Raw genomic sequence first — 22,866 nt, forward strand, 5'->3', positions numbered from 1 at the left:
TGTTTCTATTAATGTGGGTACTCCCTCCTAAAATATTGGCTTGTTTCGTCAAATTCGTGTTTAAGATGTGAAATTTATTAGCCAACCATTGCTCAGATAAATGATTTTGATCATTTGATAATTTAAAAAAGAAGCATGTTAACTTTAGAATTTTTTTTTTAAATTAGAAAAGAAAAATAAGAAATAGTAATTGGTGGAAATAAAAAGTTTTAAAAATGAGTTAAGATAAACTCATTACAATAGTATGTAGCCTTTCGACAAATTCTAAAAAAGGGACAATTCAACTGAAAGATAGCCATATGAATACAAAAATAAAAGTACACATTAAGACAGAAATAAAAGTACACATTAAGAAAGGTCAATTGTATATTCAAAAAAATGATTTTGTAAGTACAAAATTAAACATAATATAATATTAAAAATATTATTTTATTAGATCAAGTATGTAGCAAAATAATGTTAGATCAATCAAAAGAATAATGTAGGGACACATCTAAAACACATTTTAAAAAAAAATCATACAAATGATTATTTTAAAATAATTTTTATTCTTTGAGATAACCTAACTTTATGAAACAATAATTAAAAAAAAAAATTAATGACATTGATAAGTAGGAGATAATTTCCACAGCAAGTCAAATTGTGATGTGAATATCAGGATTTAACTGTGTGATATTGAGTCAAACTCGATGACCCATGTTTCATGAGCAGTGATTCAACATGAATCCATCTCTCATGAGAATAAATCAAAAATTTAGCACTCATTGGATCTAGGTGATGCTCACAGGGTTGAAGCACTGAGACTTCTCGGGAGGTCACCCATACCAGTACTACTCCATCCTGAGCGCGCTTAACTACAGAGTTTCCTCCACAGTTTTGCAACCCCATTTGCAAAACCTTCACCAAGTGTTGTGCCTTATGAACCATTCATTAGAAAGCCCCTTAAGCTCATCAATTGATAAGTAGGAGATAATTTCCATAGCAAGTCAAATTGTGATGTGAATATCAGGATTTAACTGATGTGAATATCACATAGTTAAATCTTGATATTCACATCACAAATTAATGACACCATAACTGTGAGGCCTCGCCCTGACCCATCATAGCATAGTTGATACCTTATCATTTTGATACTCATGACTCGATATGTCGGGACTCTATTTGATGCACTGAACATTATTATGCTATTTTATGATGTGTGATGCTTTACTTTTAGATATTTTATTTTGTCATTTAATGCTTTATGAACATGTATAATGATGAAGTAAATGAATACAGAACTAACACTTTGATTATGCAATTTTTGATGGTCAAAATATGAGTAGAATGAGATAAACAACTGATTATTAGAAAGATGGATGTTTTAAATTTATATGATTTTTCTAATATGTAATTTACATATATGCATGTGATTTCTTGAACTACTGATGTGTGTAATGAGTGTGCAAGATATTTAGCCAGGAAACCTAACGGAAAGATGGAACTAAACCCCTTGCTAATTTGCATTATTTTTTTAAAGGTTGTTAGATGGTTTTACCATTTTCTCCTAGCTTTTGATTGGTTCCTATTAAGTCTTTAAGGCCTAAAAACATTAAATTTAAGTACCCTAGGGGTAAGGGTACGGATTAGGAGTAGTTTCGACCCCCCTAGCCTCTTTGGTTGACTTTTAGGGTCACTCAAAAACCCTACTTTTAGTTGATTGCGAAAATTGATTGTCTCCTTCATGAGTTGGTGACTTAAACCTCACCTTGAGGTTTACCTAATGTCTAGTTGAGTTAGGATCATATTTAGATGCATTTTTGGAGAAGTTTTGGTTGTTACCCAATCTTTAGTTTTAGAAAGAAATTTTTCAAGATTGACGGAAAGGAAGGAAAAGCTCTTCTCAACTTGTTCATTTTAACATAACCTTATTGTGAAGTAGGAGTTCTTCACTCTTTTGTTCATGTCCTTCATATTGTTCATGCTTTGATTCATGCATAAGGCATTGTGTTGTTCATTGTATTGCTTGTATGTGTGTTGAGTTTTCTTGGGAGGGATCTAAACTTGTTCTTAGATGTCTTTCTTATGCTTTTCTTTGAATTTTGAGGGAATTTTATGAGAATTTTTTGGCATTACTCACCCTTGGATAGGGAAGAAGTGGCCATGTATGAGGGAAGGGCCTTAGTTGGACCTCAATAGTGTAGAGTCTCTTCTCACGATGAGAAGAGGGAAAGAGGGTAGGGTGTTATGGGCCCCTACTTGTCATTACATGCCACGTTTTGAAAATTTTAATTCTTGAAGAAGAGAAGAAATGAGAATCCCTATTGTATTGGCCTTGAAAGGGCACTTGTGGAAGAACTGAAGTTCTTGAGTTTTTTGCATTGAAAGGGCTATGTTATGGTATGGTGATTGACGTCTCCTATTGAGAAAATCCACCTCCCCCCTAGTCTGGTTCAATTTTTGAACCTATTGTGTCATGCCTGACCTTACTTCTTCCTGTTTCTCTTCGTTGCTTCAGTTGTTGCTGTGTTTCAAAGTTCATTGTTATGACACTATCAAACATTATTTATCTATTGGTTAATTTAGTTAGCTGAAATGTGGTCTATGCTAATACAGTTATAGTGATCATTATCTGTTTATGTTAGTTTATTGTTTTGAGGATTCAAATTGTTTTGATATGTCTAAGTACGTTGATTCCTAGTTCATGTTTGAACTCAGATCTGATACTAAAGTTTGAGTTAGATGGTAGTGAATTTAATTTGATGATTAATTTCTTGACTTAAGCATTGAAATAATATGTATTCAGCATAGTACTTCTAATTTGAATAATGTTAAGAATTAATTTTATTCTTTTAAGATGAGCTTAGATGTTTTATTGAGTTCTGAAAATAAATCACACTTAATGATGTTTTTATAACTTTTGAGAAATTCAGTTCACTTATATGTATTAGACCTATGTGAATATAGATATATGTGTGTGTGTGTGTGTGTGTGTGTGTGTGTGTGTGTGTGTGTGTGTGTGTGTGTGTGTGTGTGTGTGTGTGTGTGTGTGTGAATATTTAATGAAAATTCACACACAATTCATATAAGTTTTAATGTGAAATAATCACTCATATATATTGATTCACATAAATTAATGTGGGAGATATTCAAGTTAACTTTGCATATGTTTGATTAATTTGTAGTCTTAATATCTATGAAGGTTTATTCTCCCTAAAACCCTAGAGGGTTTCAAATGTTTTTATGTAAAATTATGTTAATTGTTTGTAAGCCAAGTTTGGCGGTGGATTTGGACTGCCTTCTGTACTCGACACTGTAGTTGAAATTAATGCTCTTTTATGAGGGAATTAATGGTACCCAAGGACTGGGTCGGCCATTTCATTTGATTTTGTGTTTGTTTGGTTTTGGTCAAGTTTTGGGCCGCTTGCATTGTGATGTAATACATCTGTGAGACGTTGCTATTGCATAGGCAACATGTTTGGGGAAAAAGCTCTGTTTTATGAGGCCGAGAAGGTTGAATTTCACACAACCTCTGTTATTCTTGGTGTTCAAGGTTTCTCTCAAGTTGTCAACTTGGGCATTTCGGGCTTTTGGCATCAAGTTTTATTGTGTTCTACCTCTTTTAGTGAACAAAGGTAGAGGGCTTTCCTTAAACCCTATCCTTTTACTGTTATATTTGTGTTATTTTGAATTGTAAATCTCGAATGTTAAATTTTCTTAATGAAAGTATCACATATTAATATCCAAGGTTGGGGCGTATGCAGGGTTTGGCAATAAAATTGCCAAGGTCTGTATATTCCCAAGTTTGGATGTGGATATTGGGTACTTGCTATGATATCTAAGTTTGCAGACGAGTTTTTGTTGAGTGTGGTGGAATTGTGTAATGTTATGTGTGTTTTATGTTACTAGGTATGTGATTTAGTTATACTTTTTTTATGTGATGTTTTATTAGTCATATAGCTCTAAGACATTACTACGATGCTTGAATGAATCTGGGTTGGGCATTATAGTATTTGAATTGCATGTTTTGTTAGGGCATGATGGTTACTCTAGCAAGGGTATTCATATTTAAATTGCAACAATGTATTAAACAACAATACTAGAGTTATTGACATTTTGTTAAATGGTGGTCGGGTTAGTTTATGAGGAATGTTTTTAGTGAAATTTTAAAAAAAGTTGTAGACACTGTCATAGATTAAAGTTGACACCTACAGGTTGTATGACGACACAAAGTTATTTGTTGTTTTCGATAGTGGTTTGATGTTTTTATAGAATTCGGTGTTCTATTGACGTATTGTTTCAACCATGGGAAAAATGAACTAGTTAATAGAGTCGTATCAATTTTCTATTTATGTTTGTAGATATTGACATTTGTTTTGGAAGATGGTAAGCAGTGGTAGACGGAAATGTTGGAAGCTTACTTCTGTAACTTGAGGAATTGTGCATGTTTATTGTTAAATTTCTTATTCTGTAGTCAACATGACTAAGTGAATAAATAATGATTTCATTCAGGTTGTAGTTAGGATAAACAGGAAACTTAGACATTTTGATATAGGTTTAACTTGAAACATGGTTATGGTTCAATAATTTTCTTTTGTGACAATATGGTCTTTAAAACATTGTTGTTGTATTGGAAGGTATGTTTTGACTTATCCAAAAGTTGGAATGTTTTGTGATGGGAGTTTGAATCCTGTTTGTAAACATAGGAATTATTGAAGTCTATAAATCAGAATTATTATAAACTATTGTTTAATGATGATTGGAAACATAAGTATAGTATAGTTTTTCTGAATCTAAAGATATACTAGGTTGTGATGGAACCAATTTATACTGTGTTGTTAATAGTGTCGGGTTACAACATATTTATGATGTTTTACAGTTACAACCCAAGACACTAAAGTAACAAGGAGGCATAAAAAGGTATTTCTGTTATTTAAATGGGCAATCATTTAATATAAATACTTGACTGTGTTTTAGATATTGGGAAAAACATAGTTACAATCCTATTTGTATCATGTGTATTATTGAATTTTAAGGCTTTTCACTCAATCTGTATGCTGATTATAATAGAATTGCTATTCATAATTTAGATTTAAGGTAAAACAATAGTTTGGCATTATTGATTAAGAAATTTTTATATGAGGACATTGGAAATGATCGAACTGTAGTTTAATTAATATTGTAGAAAACTGTTTATGTTGGTTTGTGTCAAATTGATGATTGTAGTCAGCAGGGTATTGTATTGAATATTATTATAATCTGGAATGGAATGGGATAGAGATATTTTCTTTGTGAAACAAATATGTATGAACATTGGAATTATTTTCTTATATGCTATTCTGTTCAGTATTAAATGGTTATTGTAATCAAAAGTTAGATTTATGATATTAGTTTAATGAAAGTCAATAAAATAGAAATATCATATTTACTATTATTCTATTATCATAGTCATTTGTAAAAGATGAATCTAGTTTATTAAGATAGCAGTGTACGATTGTGTAATATTAAGATTTGGAAAATGTCATTATTGTGATATGTTTAAATAAATTATATTTACGGGATCTTAATGCTATAGTTTGGTTCCTATTGTTATAGTAACCTAGATTACTTTTGCAATTGACAGAATAAAATGTGGTTCAAATAGTTTAAAGGATGTAGTATCATGTTGAATACTGATTTATATCTATTGCATGAACGTTCTTTTGTAAATCTATATGATGTGTATTTTATGAATAGCTGTGATGAACATATATCGAGGTGGCTGAATTTGGTTTATCCTATTCAGTAAATTAATTCAGTGATAACTATAAAATCTATTGGGTGGGTTAATTACTTATAAAAGATAATTGGCCTTACCTATGACTTAAACCTATATGGTTAAGTACGAAGAACAAGGCATAACTCTATTCTGTCATTGACAAGTAAAATAGAGTTTACCGTTATGTGAGACTATGAGCATACCATACATGGATGCAAAATCTTAGTGCCATAATGATGACACCTCTGTATATATATTGTTCATTTGTGGGTTATTCTTAGTGCGAGTTTAATTTTGCATTGTTAAGTAAATGTCTACTTCTTGCATATTAATTTTGAAATTGGACTATGTTAACTGAATCAGATATCTACATTAAGATTATGCATATGCTTAATCTAACATGTACGCAGATGGATTACGCTTTTCAACTCAGTGTATACTGACACCCCTTTTTTTTGTGTGTTGTTGCATTCTGTGTGGTTTTCAGGTGCTTTGAGATTTCTAGTAGCTAAGGATGTTTATTGAAGATCATCTTGAACTAGTATTCAATTACTAGTAGGGTTTGAATGTTGGACATAGCTGTTCTAGAATGATATTGTACTTCTTTATTGTACTAAACTCATTATGTATTAGAATCTTTATGGAATCATATTTGGATGATGTCTATTTGTATTATGAGGTTTTTTGATTAAGAGTAATCAAACTGTGTACGTGTACTTGCATTAAGTGGTATTTGTTTAATAAAAAAAATATTGCATTCTTTGTTCTTGTTATTTGATTCTTTTGTATGCACTTGTTTTTGGTAGTGTCACATTTGGTATCAGAGCCAGGTTTAGAATAACTAGGACTCTTGGGTTATAGGGTTTAACCCGTCATCAATGCATATTAATAGGTTTTTGTTTTTAGGTTTCTATCATGCCTCTCGTTACTAGATAAATTTGAGGATGCGGCATTCCTGAGGATAACCTTGCTGGCAGAGGCAGAGGCAGAGGTAGGGGCAAGGGCCGTGGTAGAGGTCCTAGGTACCAGAATGATGATGGGAATGATCAATTTGATCAGAATGATGGGGTTGGAAACAACCAGGATAACCAAGCTGACCAGGCTTTGGTACTTTAGAGAATTTTGGAACGTCTTGATAATATTGAGGCTAACAACCAGATTCCTAGTGGGGGAGCGAATGATAGCAGACCTCTTGTACAGGGTGTTAACCTTCCTGTAGAAGAAGATCCAGTGGCAAGAGCTCAGCTCAAGGATCTTTCCAAGATGAAAGCACCATTATTTTATGGTACAGAACAAGGTATAGTAGCAGAAGCTTGGCTGCTAAATATTAAGCGATGTTTTGTCATACACTGTTACATGAGTAACGTGAAGGTAAGATGGACAGTGATGCATTTGAGAGGATTCAGTTCCTTGTGGTGGGAACAGGAGTTGGAGAAGCTTGGCATTGATATCTCTATAGTTACTTGGGAGCTCTTTGTTGAGCGCTTCAAGGAGAGATTTATGTCTGAGTATTGGCGTCAGGCTCGTGTAGAGGAGTTCTTTTAGATTATGCAGTCCGACTCTACAGTGAAAGCTTACGAACGTAGGTTCTTTGAGCTTAAGAAGCTTTTTGGGTGGGATAAAAATGATAAGGCCATGATACAACATTTCATCAGGGGGCTTATGCCTAAAATTGGGGAGGAAGTGAGAACTTTTTGACCTTTTTCTATGTAGGAAGCCTCAGAGTGAGCAAAGTTAATTGAGATGAAGTCTGGTTATCATGGGGCTGCTTACAAAACTTGCATGAATCCACCTACTCCTGATGTCAATAAGAATCAGAAGCCTCCATAGAGTAGTGCAAAATTAGGATTTTCAGGTGGGAAATTCAAGAAGAGGAAGTTTGATAAGAATTTCAAAGTTTTAGAACAACCTAAACCATCTCAACCACCTCAGAGTGTGCAGAGTAATAAGCCATTTCCTAATCCTATGAGTTAGAACTTGGGATTCAAGAAATCTATTAATTGTTTTCATTGCGGACAGTTAGGGTACTATCACTCTTAGTGTCCTAATTGGGATAAGCCGAAGGTTGGACCTAAGCCAGCTAGGTCTGAAGCGGTAGTTGGTGATTCTGCCAGGAACCATCGCATCTTTGTAACCTTGGATTAGAAGCAAGCCGAGCATCGAAACATGGTTATTGAAGCTCAAGGTAATACTCAAGGTATGAAAGTATCTATTTTATTTGACTTAGGAGCTACAGACTCATTTATTTCTTCTGCTTTAGTTGCACATAGTGGTATTCCTGTGGTTAAGGCAAGGGATAGATGGCAAGTGGAGTTAGCATTAGGGTCTAAGGTGAACACTGATATTATTGCTCCTAACTGTAAGATTCATATGAAATCTTTCAAAAATTCAGAAAACCTTAGGGTCATACCTCTAGGATCATATGACTTAGTTTTAGGTATGGATTGGCTAGCTCAACATCTAGCTATAATGGATTGCAAGAATAAGACAATCAAACATGTGGATGATTTTGGATCAGCTAGAGTTATTGTGGGAATCAAGAGACCTATCTCTTTGTGGGCAATTTCTGCCAAACAATTGGCTAGGTGTGTTCGAAAAGGTTGCAGTTTATTTTCCATTTTGGTAAATGACTTAGAAGATTCCACAGTTAGGGGTCCATCTCTCGATCATCCAGTCTTGTAGAGGTTTTCAGATGTCTTTGTTGAAGAGATTCCTGGAATACCTCTGAGAAGAGAAATTGACTTTCGAATTGATTTGGTGCCAGGAATGGAACCAATTTCCAAGACTCCATACAGAATGATAGCTCAAAAGTTGGTTGAACTGAAATCTCAATTGGAGGAGTTTTTGGAGAAAGGTTTGGTTTGTCCTATTTTTTCACCATGGGGTGCTCCAGTGATCTTCGTCAAGAAGAAAGATGGTTCCTTAAGACTTTGTATTGATTATAGACACTTAAACAAAGTCACTATTAAGAACAGGTATCCTTTGCTTCGAATTGATGACTTGTTTGACTAGGTCAAGGGTGCCCGAATCTTTTCAAAGATTAATCTGAAATCTAGGTATCATCAACTTAGAATCCAGGAAGCTGATATTTATAAGATAGATTTCACACCAAATATGGACACTACAAATTAACAGTGGTACCAGTTGGGTTAACAAATGAACCTTCGATGCTCATGAGCTTAATGAATGGTGTATTTAGAACTTACCTAGATAAGTTTGTGGTGATATTTCTGGCTGACATTTTGGTATATTCCAACTCTATTGAGGAGCATGAGTAGCATTTAGAGCACATTTTGGAATGCCTCCATAGGAATAGATTGTATGCCAATCCTGGAAAGTGCAATTTCTTCAAATCAAAAATTTGTTACTTAGGAAATATCATTTTAGGTGAGGGAATTTCTATGGATCCTTCCAAAATTCAGGCTATTGTTGATTGGCCAGCACCTACGAATGTTTATGAGATTTGAATTTCCATGGGTTTAACAAGCTATTACTGCAAATTTGTGTCAAATTTCTCCAAAATAGCACATCCTATCACATCTCTTCAGAGAAAATGGAAGAAATTTGTGTTGACAGATGAGTGCAAGGCAACATTTCAGAAACTTAAGGAATGTTTGACCAGTGCACCAATTCTAGTAGTTCCTAATTCAACTAAGGAGTTCGTGGTTTGTACTGATGCATCATTGGATGGCATAGGGGCAATTTTGATGCAAGAGGGATGTGTTATAGCTTATGAGTCCAAAAACCTCAAGAGTCATGAGGTGAATTACCCTACTCATGATCTCAAACTTGCTACAATTATGCATGCTTTGACCAAGTGGCAGCATTTTCTTCTAGGTCAACGTTTTGAGTTACATTCGGATCATCAAAGTCTTCAGTATCTTTTCACACAACCATACCTCAATGCTAGGCAATGAAGATGGATGGAATTCTTGTGTGAATATGAATTCGAGATTAAATATGTGCAGGGGAAAGAGAACATAGTTTCTCATGCTCTTAGCAGAAGGTGACATGAACTATCTTCTTTGACCCTAACAATGGATCTTAAGGATAAGATTTTGTAAAATCTTTCTGCAGATCATTGGTTTCAGGATGTTAAGGCTATTATCGACAGTGGCAGTGTCTTGGAAGGATGATTTGAGGGGTATTCAGTGAATTCTAAAGGTTTTCTGTTGTATAAAGGGAGCGTGTACGTTCCTGAGATGGAAGACTTGGGGAATCTGATTATGGTTGAGGCCCATAGAGCACCATATTCGGCTCATCTAGGTGTTAATAAAATGCATGCTGATCTCAGGCAGCATTATTATTGGCCTGGAATGAAGAGTTACATAGCTAATTTTGTGGCTCGATGCTTGGAATGTCAGCGAGTTAAGGCTGAACATCAGCACCCTACAGGATTGTTACAGCCGCATAGTATTCCAAAATGGAAATGGGACACCATTTCGATAGATTTCATTACTGGATTGGCTATGACAGCTCGTAGGCATGATGCTATAATGGTGTTAGTGGACCAATTCTCCAAGGTTGCTCACTTTATTCCTGTCAGATCATCCTATAATGCAGTAACGGTGGCCAAGATTTTTATGGAGCAGATAGTTAAGTTACACAGAATTCCTAAAAAGATTATTTCTGATAGGGATCCAGTGTTTACTTCATCTTTTTGTGAACCATGAAGCGAGAGTTAGGTACTTAGCTGAATTTCAGTTCAACTTATCACCCAGAGACAGACGTAAAAACTAAACGTGTCAACCAGATTCTGGAAGACATGCTTAGGATGTACGTTATGGATAGACAGAATAAATGGGAGGAGTATCTACATTTGGTAGAGTTTTCATATAAAAATGGATATCACAGTTCCATAGGTATGGCACCATTTCAGGCATTGTATGGTCGACCTTGTAGGACTTCGCTTAGCTGGGATAATTTGGAAGACAAGACTCTGTTAGGACCTAATATGTTGCAAGATTTGGAATAGCAGGTTAAGAGGATCAAAGAGCATCTTATTACTATTTAGGATAAGTAGAAGAAATATGTTGATAAACATAGAATCAATCGTCAATTCTTGGTTGGTGATAAAGTGTTTCTCTGGGTTAGGCCGTGTAAGAGTCTGATTCATTATGGAAAGGGGTCCAAGTTAGCACCATGATTTGTTGGTCTGTTTGAAATTCTGGGATGGATTGGACCTATTGCCTACAAACTTGCCTTGCCACTGAGTCTTTCACGCATTCATAATGTTTTTCATGTTTCAGTCCTACATAAGTATATACCTGATATTGCTCACGTTCTTGATTGGAAAAATTTGCAGATTTTGGATGGACAGATCATGCTGGAACCAGTGCAGATCATGCAAGGCTGAACTATGAGTTTAAGAGGAAGAGAAATAAGGTAGGTAAAGGTCCTATGGGACCCCAATGATGAAACATCTACTACCTAGGAAGACACTAAAATGATGAGAGCAGGTCATCCATGCTTATTTGCTAACTTCTAGGAGAAAGTCAAGACCTAGTGGGGGAGGATGTCATGCCCGACCTTACTTCTTCTTGTTTCTCTTCATTGCTTCAGTTGTTGCTGGGTTTCAAATTTCATTGTTATGACACTATCAAACTTTATTTATCTATTGGTTAATTTAGTTAGCTGAAATGTGGTCTGTGCTGATACAGTTATAGTGATCATTATCTGTTTATGTCAGTTTATTGTTTTGAGGATTCAGCTGTTTTGATCTATTTGAGTACGTTGATTCCTAGTTCATGTTTGAACTCGGATCTGATACTAAAGTTTGAGTTAGATGGTAGTGAATTTAATTTGATGATTAATTGCTTGACTTAAGCACTGAAATAATATGTATTCAACATAGTACTTCTAATTCGATTAATGTTAAGAATTAATTTTATTCTTTTAAGATGAGCTTAGATGTTTTATTGAGTTCTGGAAATTAATCAAACTAAACGTGCATATGAAATATTCATTCAGGTGTTATTGGGAATTTCTCCTTTATAATGATGTTTTTATAACTTTTGAGAAATTCAGTTCACTTTTATGTATTAGACCTGTGTGAATATATATATACATATATATATATATATATATATATATATATATATATATATATATATATATATATACACATATATATATATACATATATATATACATCTATATATATACATATATATATACATACATACATACATATATATATATATATATATATGTATGTATATATATATATGTATATATATATATATGTATATATATGTGAATATTTAATGAAAATTCACACACAATTCATATAAGTTTTAATGTGAAATAATCACTCATATATATTGATTCACATAAATTAATGTGGGAGATATTCAAGTTAACTTTGCATATGTTTGATGAATTCATAGTCTTAATATCTATGAAGGTTTATTCTCCCTAAAATCCTAGAGCGTTTCGAATGTTTTTATGTGGAATTATGTTAATTGTTTGTAAGCCAAGTTTGGCGGTGGATTTGGACTGCCTTCTGTACTCGACACTGCAGTTGAAATTAATGCTCTTTTATAAGGGAATTAATGGTACCCAAGGACTGGGTCGGCCATTTCATTTGGTTTTATGTTTTTTTAGTTTTGGCTGGGTTTTGGGCCGCTTGCATTGTGATGTAATACATTTGTGAGACATTGCTATTGCATAGGAAACATGTTTGGGGAAAAAGCTCTATTTTATGAGGCCGAGAAGGTTGAATTTCACATAGCCTCTATTATTCTTGGTGTTTGAGGTTTATCTCAAGTTGTCGAGTTGGGCATTTCGAGCTTTTGGCATCAAGTTTTATTGGGTTCTACCTCTTTCAGTGAATAGAGGTAGGGGGCCTTCCTTAAACCCTATCCTTTTACTATTATGTTTGTGTTATTTTGAATTGTAAATCTTGAATGTTAAATTTTCTTAATGAAAGTATCACATATTGATCTCCAAGGTTGGGGCGTACATAGGGTTTGGCAATAAAATTGTCAAGGTCTGTATATTCCCAAGTTTGGATGTGGGTATTAGGTACTTGCTATGATATCTAAGTTTGCAGACTAGTTTTTGTTGAGTGTGGTGGAATTGTGTAATGTTATGTGCATTTTATGTTACTGGGTATGTGATTTAGTTATACAATTTTTATGTGATGTTTTATCAATAATACAACTCTAAGACAATACCGCGATGCTTGAATGAATTTGGGTTGGGCGTTATAGTATTTAAATTGCATGTTTTGTTAGGGCACGATGGTTACTCTAACAAGGGTATTTGTATTTAAATTGCAACAATTTATTAAACATCAATATTAGAGTTATTGGCATTTTGTTAAACGGTGGTCGAGTTAGTTTATGAGGAATGTTTTTAGTGAAATTTTAAAAAAATTGTAGACACTGTCATAGATCAAAGTCGACAGCTGTGGGTTGTATGATGACACAAAGATATTTGTTGTTTTCGATGGTGGTCTGATGTTTTTATGGAATTTGGTGTTCTATAGATGTATTGTTTCAACCATGGGAAAAAGGAACTACTCAATAGAGCCGTATCAATTTTTTGTTTATGTTTGTAGATATTGACATTTGTTTTGGAAGATGGTATGCAGTGGTAGACGGAAATGTTGGAAGCTTACTTCTATAATTTGAGGCATTGTGTATTTTTTATTGTTAAATTTCTTATTCTGCAGTCGACATGACTAAGTGAATAAATAACAATTTCATTCAGGTTGCAATTAGGATAAATGGGAAACTTAGACATTTTGATATAGGTTTAACTTGAAACATGATTATGGCTCGATAATTTTCTTTTGTGACAATATGGTCTTTAAAACATTGTTGTCATATTGGAAGGTATGTTTTGACTTATCCAAAAGTTGGAATGTTTTGTGATGGGAGTTTGAATCCTATTTGTAAACATAGGAATTATTGAAGTCTATAAATCAGAATTATTATAAACTATTGTTTCATGATGATTGGAAACGTAAGCATAGTATAGTTTTTCTGAATCTAAAGATATACCAGGCTGTGATGGAACCAATTTATACTGTGCTATTAATAGTTTCAGGTTACGACATAGTTATGATGTTTTACTGTTACAACCTGAGACACTAGAGTAACAAGGAGGCATAAAAATGTATTTTTGTTATTTAAATGGGAAATCATTTAATATAAATACTTGACTATGTTTTAGATATTGGGAAAAACATAGTTACAGTCCTATTTGTATCATGTGTATTATTGAATTTTAAGGCTTTTCACTCAATCTGTATGCTGATTATAATAGAATTGCTATTCAGAATTTAGATTTAAGGTAAAACAATAGTTTGGCATTATTGATTAAGAAATGTTTATATGAGGACATTGGAAATGATCGAACTGTAGTTTAATTAATATTGTAGAAAAATGTTTATGTTGGTTTGTGTTAAATTGATGATTGTAGTTAGTAGGGTATTGTATTGAATATTATTGTAATCTAGAATGGAATGGGATAGAGATATTTTCTTTGTGAAACACATATGTATGAACATTGGAATTATTTTCTTATATGCTATTCTATTCAGTATTAAATGGTTATTGTAATCAAAAGTTAGATTTATAATATTAGTTTAATGAAAGTCAATAAAATAGAAATATCATATTTACTGTTATTCTATTATCATAGTCATTTGTAAAAGATGAATCTAGTTTATTAAGACAGTAGGGTACGATTGTGTAATATTAAGATTTGGAAAATGTCATTATTGTGATATGTTTAAATAAATTATATTTACGAGATCTTAATGCTATAGTTTGGTTCCTGTTGTTATAGTAACCTAGATTACTTTTGCAATTGACAGAATAAGATGTGGTTCAAATAGTTTAAAGGATGTAGTATCATGTTGAATACTGATTTATATCTGTTGCATGAACGTTCTTTTGTAAATCTGTATGATGTGTATTTTATGAATAGCTGTGATGAACATATATCGAGGTGGCTGAATTTGGTTTATCCTATTTAGTAAATTAATTCAGTGATAACTATAAAATCTATTGGGTGGGTTAATTACTTATAAAAGATAATTGGACTTACCTATGACTTAAACCTATATGGTTAAGTATGGAGAACAAGGCATAACTATATTCTGTCATTGACAAGTAAAATAGAGTTTACCATTATGTGAGACTATGAGGTTACCATACATGGATGCAAAATCTTAGTGCCATAACGATTGCACCTTAGTATATATATGGTTCATTTGTGGGTTATTCTTAGTGCGAGTTTAATTTTGCATTGTTAAGTAAATGTCTACTTCTTGCATATTAATTTTGAAATTGCACTATGTTAAGTGAATCAGATATCTACATTAAGATTATGCATATGCTTAATCTAACATGTATGCAGATGGATTACACTTTTCAACTCAGTGTATACTGAGCCCCCTTTTTTTTGTGTGTTGTTGCATTTTGTGTGGTTTTCAGGTGCTTCAAGATTTCTAGTAGCTAAGGATGTTTATTGAAGATCATCTTGAACTAGTATTCAATTACTAGTAGGGTCTGAATGTTGGACATAGTTGTTCTAGAATGATATTGTACTTCTTTATTGTATTGAACTCATTATGTATTAGAATCTTTATGAAATCGTATTTGGATGATGTCTATTTGTATTATGAGGTTTTTCAATTAAGAGTAATTAATCTGTGTACTTGTACTTGCATTAAGTGGTATTTGTTTAATAAAAAAAAATATTGCGTTCTTTGTTCTCGTTCTTTGATTCTTTTGTATGGGCTTGTTTTTGGTAGTGTTACATATTGTACAAAATTGGGGTGGGGATGCATGCTTGTATTGTTCTTCATATTATGTTGTTTTACCTTCAGGTTAGTTCTCGTCTTCTCCATGATCCCCCCTTGATGCATTGAAGATATTAGAAAGGATCTCTTGTGAAGGACCTAGAAGAGAATTCATTTGAATTGTAACATTATGTAAAAATGTATTTAAATTTTGATGTATTGGCAAGGATGTCCGATTTTTTTACTCGTTCTTTCCTAATGGAGCCTTGAACAAGGTTGATTAATAGAGAGAAAAGATTGAGAGAAAAAAAAATGTTCACCCCCAGGAGCAATTTGCTCTCTAGAGTTTGTATGGGGACGCAAAATTTAATCCCATTGTCAATATAGCATATTCCCCTCTTGATCCCCTTTTAAAAATCTTTATTCAAGTTCCTCATTTCTAGAAATAAATAAAGTTGGGTTTCAAGCAATATTTATATTTTAAGAATGACCCCTTTTTCTATGAACTCACCTAATAAACTTTAAATCATTATTTCTCCACCCTTTACTTTGTTCTTACTACACCCCACTCATCCTACCCAAGTGTGGACAGGGCTTCCTTCATTACTCCAAGAAAATCAAGCCTCCCTCATGCCTGAATCCTTTGTGTCAGAGGTACATGCGAATGTCATGTGGGGGTAGGTTGAAATACACTTGTTTTTAAAACTTAATGAATTTGAAGTCATCTAGCAATAAATGGTAATATGAAGTTTCTCTTATTTTTGTTTTAAAAATATTGTTCCTTGCCATGTGAAATCCTCTACCAAACAAACCTTTGGACCACGTGTCATGGCCAGACTATCATGGAGTCATGTCAAAGTTTGGGATCAGCACACAGTTTGGTTGAAATAAGTGTTTGTAATGTGATTTGAATAGAACCTTATGTCTTCATTTTAGACCTGCGTACCTTCTTTCCCAATCCCTTAAAACCTATGTCCTTGTTGCTTGGGCTACCTGAGCTACCTTAGGTGGTGCCCAGGCTTGGAGAATGGTTTAAAAACTTTCCTTTCAATATGATTACCCCCCTTACCTTAGTGTCTAGTTAGCTTGCTTTAAGTAAAGGTAGAAGGGGGGGGACAGGTCTGCACATGGTCAGACCTTGGATCACATGTCAACATGGGGGAGAAAAAGAATAAGGAAAGGGAGATCAGAGAGTTAGGTTTGGGGGTGGGATTAAATTAGGTTAGTTTTAAGTTAATGTTAGTTTAGTTTGTTGTTTGATCTATTTATTATGTAAATGTTTTTAAATTTATATTAGTTTTTATTTTATTTTATTAAAATGTTTAGTTAGTGTCTTAAGTTAGTTGTTTTTATTATTATTTATAAGTTTTTTTAAAATTAAAGTAGTTATAATTTAAGAATAGTTAAATTTATGTTGGTTTAAATTTAGTTAGTTTAGGTATTGAAAGAATATTAGTTAGTTTAGCTGTTAATAAATTTAATTTGTATGTCTTAGAGTATGAATTAGTTTTTAGTTAAATGCATTATTTATTAAGTAATATCATTAAGGATAACATATTATATTTTATGGCATTATTATTTTTATTATTATTTTCTTGTCTAAATATAAGGATAAAGGAAATCAATTTAAATAAATGGAGAATTTGTTGATTATGTTTTAATTAACTATAAATTATTTAATATTAGCCTTGATTTAAAGAATATTGTTTAGATTAGATTTATATTATTTAAATGGACATTCGAATTAATTAATCTTATAGGTTAACTGATAATTTGCTTAATCAAAGTTTTAATGATTAATGTTAATATAATTTAAATTAATTATAAATAATCATGTGATAGGCCTCTTAATTAATTTAATTTAATTTATTTAAATTAATTAATTGATTTTATCAAACAAACTTTTAAGTTTAGCAACCTTATGCTACATGGTGATTTTATCTGAGTGGTAGTCTCACAGTATTGTTAGGAGATCTTATATCCGTCTTGTAATGTACCCTAGTCTTATTTGAATTTTAAACATATCAAACTCTAGAAAATTAATTTTTAATTATTAAAAAAAAAATTGTGTGTGTTTTACCCTATATTTTGTCCATGACAATAACTCATGATGTGAAAAAAGTTTGGAGTAAGACTTGATGATAAAATGGTTTGAATTTTAAATATCTTTCTAAAAAAAAACTTGCTGAGAGTCTAAATAATAATTTGGTATTAATGTGCAAGTGAAGAAAAACTTACATTTGTATTCTTATTAGAATTTTATCAGAAATGATTTTTTTAAGGATAATATTAAATATGTGATTTCTCATGTTTTTGGTAATATTTGGGATTCTCACTCACTTAAATTATATGTGATTCAAAATATATTTTTGTGTAGGGAATCCAAATTTTAGCTACAAACTTCTATAATTTTTCATCCACATTATTAACACTCTCTTTTCAAATATTTTTTGTTATTACTAGTCTTGTTTTCATCATGATCTTGCAGTCAGTTGTAAGTTTGTAAATTTTTTAACTTGACTACCTAACCTTTATGTATCAGAATACATACAAATTGTTGATACATGGCCCCAATCTTATCCCTATACATCATCACACACCTCATATTATTTGTACAAATAAGTACACTTTCATTCTTCTATCCATTATTCATTGAAGGTTGCCCCACAAATTTGTATTTGTAGGCACACACATGACTGGTGTCTTTCTAAAATATAAAATTTAAATTTGGTTAATTGACTCCCTTTACTTTTTCAATTTGAAGTGATTAATTACAAACTTTTTAAGGTTTTTTTGAATTATGATTTTGGCTATTTCAGACTAACATTTAAAAGCATTCATTAATATTCTATAGTTCACAATTCCTCTCATTCTTAACAACTACAAGAGATCTAAAGAATGAAACACTTACTGTTGGTACAATCAATGGAATAATAAAATTATATGTATTATTATAAGAGAAAGAAGTAAAGTAAAGATAGCCATATGAATACATAAATAAAAGTACACATTAAAAAAGGTCAATTGTGTATTTATAAAAATGATTTTGTAAGTAAAAAATTCAATTAAATTATTGAATTTAAATGTAATATATATATCTAATAAATACAATATCTTTATTTTTAGTTGACATTCAATAATCATAACTATCATAAATAATTAAAACTTCAAATATAAAATTAAAGCTACTTATTTGAGAGGTATCCATTATTATTTCATTTAAGCATTCTAAAGCATACTCATAAATTTCTAAGGTAGTGCATACTCATATTTCATTTGATTAATCTAAAAGAAATAATATTATATATTTAAAATGTATAAGAAACATTAAAAATTAAAATTAGAAAGTAAGATATACTTTTTAATTTTGTCCTTAATTCTTTTATACATGTCTACCAGGAAAGTAGGCGCACCTAGAGATTTCCATCTTGATATCTTCAAATTGGTAATTTTCATCTTTGTTGCTTTAATAACCTATAGGTAAATCCACGAATTGCTCTAAAGCTCACATTTTGGCACAGATGGAATGATGATGTGAAATATTGCATAACCTTTCATTTAAATTTGATTGAAAATTTATGAATCCTCTACCTGCATATCATCCAACTATCGAGTTGGACCAGATGACATTTCCAGTGGGGAATTTTTTTAAACAACTATTATGCCTTGGTGCCCAAATTTTACATAAACATGGTATTTCCATTATTAATTAATGGATGTTCACACCCTTTTCTGAAGCTCCCATTGTTCCAACTACATAACCCATTCATGTAAACAAAATTTATGAGTTACCCTTGTTCACAATCAAATCTCCAAGGAAGCCCTAAATTGAGTTGCAAGATTACTCTTTCATGGCTAGGGAACATAGACATGTATGTAAGGTAAATATCAAATCCAATGGAGAACAAAATTTCATGGGCATTCACTGTACCTTTAGGTGGGAGTTGATTGAATTTGAACAAGTAACAATGATAGCCATTTGAATGATGAAAAACGTGGAAAGGAACTAGGCTCACACCAACCATCGTAGTGGTCAAAGATTTGAGTGTGCTAGTTAAGCTGGGCTGGCTAGATGCCCCATATGGCAACGGGTAAAACTCAAACTAAAACATAAGGGAGAATGCCATTACCATGCATATCCCATACCCATATGACACTATCTATAGTACAACTTATATGCACCTCTTTTGAATATATTTAATTTGTATATTAAAGAATTAAGACTATTTAATATTAGTCTAGGTGGATATAAGTTGCACCATAGCCACTACCTACCCCTACATGCCTACACCCTTCTTTGCCATCCTTTTTGTACTATGTCTAGATTTGACAGTGAGATTTGACATTTTAGTTGTGGTCATTTGTTTGGTGTTTGTACAGGTTCAAGGTTATATTTGAATTTCAACTTCAAGTCATTGTCTCCCACTTGGTTTGACAAGCTTAGTTCTATGAAATATTTATTTCTGTCTCATGTCACTTGCCAAAGCATCGTTCTACTTTGATGTTTTTTCTCTTTCTACTATTGTTGAATCTAATGTTACTTCATATGGAAACCTAGATTTGGATGGATTCATACTATCGACACTACAAGAAGAAATAGTGAGGCTCTATAGACTTATCCACATGGAGGACCTCCTTCTGCAGATCTTTTTGCATCATGTAAATGCAGTTTTGTTGTTTTCATCAAAGTTGAGAGGTGTTTAAAAATTATTGAATTTAAATCACCAAGGAGAAAATATTCAAAGCTTTGGCTTACCTATATTTAGCTACAATACCAATCAAATCTATGCACTCAACCAAAGAAATTGTTAAGAGATCGGCCAAAGAATAATAAAAACTAAAATGATGAGATATATTAACCAATTCAAGGGTAAAATAGTGGCATATATAAATAAAATGATCTTATAAAATGTAGCATCAATGATGTTTAAAATGTTGGGATAATATTATTGTATGGTCAAATGAATCTTGGATGTTTACATTTTTGGCAAAATATTATTGTATTGTTAAATGAATCTTTGTTGTTTTATCTATTTTGTAGTAAAATACTAATATTAAGTAAATTTGTAGAAGATAAATTAAGTACAAATTTGATAAAATTATCTCAAAAATAAGTATCATGGTTTTAAAAATGACATGTAGAGGACTCTTTGGATTTGGTTATAAACTAGGATTGAAGTTTTGATGTAGAAAAAACATTTTACATTCAATACTATAAGAAGTGTCATGTAGTGGTGTTACTTGTTGTTTTAGTGAATTGTAATACAAATAGAAATGTATAAGTATAGTAATAGTTTTTATTATAAGATTATTATTTTTGTTTGTTAGTAGCTAAAATTTGAGATAATAATTGTTTATTTTAATTTTAAAATTAAAATTTTATTTGAAGTATAATATTTGTCATGTAATTTAAAATATTTTTTTAAAGCTATGACATAATTGATGTACTTGAATTTAAATTTTAAATTTAGATTTACAAATATATACTTTTTAATTACTCTAATTATCATCAATTTATTTGTTCAATTTATTAAAGTTTTTAGAAAGATCAAGCATAGATTTTCATTAAAGATAAAATTTTAAAAAAATCATGTCCATGATAGGAAAATTATAAAAGTAATCTTGTAGTAAAATAAACATTAATTAAAATCAATAAAAATAAATACTAGCCTCGAAATTTAGCCCAGGTAAAGGGCTTCTATAAGGCAAAAATGGCTCAACCAATCATATAATTTGTTTAATAAAAAAACTCAAATGTAAACAATCTAACTTTAGACATATTTAAATTATTAAGAATTAGTTGCATGTTATTGGTTGAAATGATAGAAATTAATTAAGTTTTCAAGAAACTGAATGCAATAGTATTTGCTTATAGCAAGTACAATAAGAGATTTTGGTCTTTATTTATAAATAAAGTGAGAGTTTTGTTTCTATAATGGCGAGTATTTCTTTAGAATTTGTTAATTAGAAAATTAATCAAAATTATTAAAGTGGGTCAAAATCATGTTTATTATATTTTTCAAAATTTTAAGATAAGAAAAATAATTCATTTATTAAAAAAATGAGAGTTTTGTTTATGTAATAATGAGTATTTCTTTGCAATTTATTAAATAGAAAATTAATCAAATTATTAAAGATAGGCATAATCATTTTTAGTATATTTTTTGAAATTTTAAGATTAGATTTAAAAATAAATAAAAATTAAGATAAGTTCAAATAAGAAAGCAACAAGCAATACAAGAAATAGCTGGCATTAATACATAAATAAATATTTTAAATACTATTGCATAGGGAACAATATTATGCATGTCTCACATAAAAAACCATAAAACTTAAAATATTCAAGAGTTTCTCATAGTTGAAGTATATAACATAAACAATATCTTTGAATTGGTCAAATTAGATGCATCATAAATATAGCACATATAGACATCCACCAATAACTCTACGTATATGGGTTAGGGTTGTGAATAAAACCATCTTTTATCAATACATTTAAAGAATGTGTGATAACATTTAGAATATACCTATAGATATATAATCAAACATACATGCTTTTGGAAAAATACAAAGAAATAAGAATGAATCATGAAATATAATAATATTTGAGATTTTAATAGGATCATTTCTCCACATTTTGACTCAAAACTTACAACAATATATCATCATGATAATGAAAAAATAAATTTTAAAAATATTACTAATTAAGGTTGTATTATTTATATGCATATGAGTTGGCATGTCATAGTCCTGGCCTTGAAATAGTTTCTAAGCATAAACAATTTACAAAAAGTGTATAGATGTGTAATACACTTTCTAAACTTATTTGTGAGAGGAGATATGAATAAAAAATGAGCAAATTATATAGTTACAAGAAAATAAACATAAAATAATCTATTATAACATAGTAATCTATATGTAGAAAATAATTTTGGGTGGAAATACTCCTAATCCAAAATAATTCAATGTTTATAATATACTTGTAAAATTGAAGCCTTTTGCAAGAGTGTCTCTAAAACAAGATCTAATGTAATTTTAATGACATAATAGTAAGTACACAAATCACTAAATAACTCATACTCAATCACCAATAAAGGGAAAAGTTTGAATTATGAATTGAATAGTTCATTTACAAAGAATATTGGTTAAAAATGACTCATAATTGCACTATAATTAGCCCAAATTATAATACTAAGAAGAATCGTGGCATGTATTTGAGTTTTCCTTTCTAGAGAATAATGAATTTGAGGTAATTGAAGAATTTTCTTGAGATTTCTAGGGATATTTGTTAGACTTGAGGCAAAATGGAGTAAAAAGGTGACTTAAAAACTAAATCATGAGATAAAACACTCCAATCATATACTTACAAAAC

The 22,866-nt window shown here is 31.3% G+C and overlaps 1 pseudogene; it reads right to left on the bottom strand.

Annotated features, from left to right (window-relative positions):
• The window catches only part of LOC149542550 (pyruvate decarboxylase 1-like), a 67,554-nt pseudogene extending 65,033 nt beyond the window's left edge, over positions 1-2,521 (bottom strand).
• Positions 2,522-22,866: the final 20,345 nt, after the last annotated feature.

The sequence above is a fragment of the Cupressus sempervirens genome, chromosome 8, assembly GCF_028749045.1.
Source record: "Cupressus sempervirens isolate cs-2001-9-10 chromosome 8, ASM2874904v1, whole genome shotgun sequence".
NCBI lineage: Eukaryota > Viridiplantae > Streptophyta > Pinopsida > Cupressales > Cupressaceae > Cupressus > Cupressus sempervirens.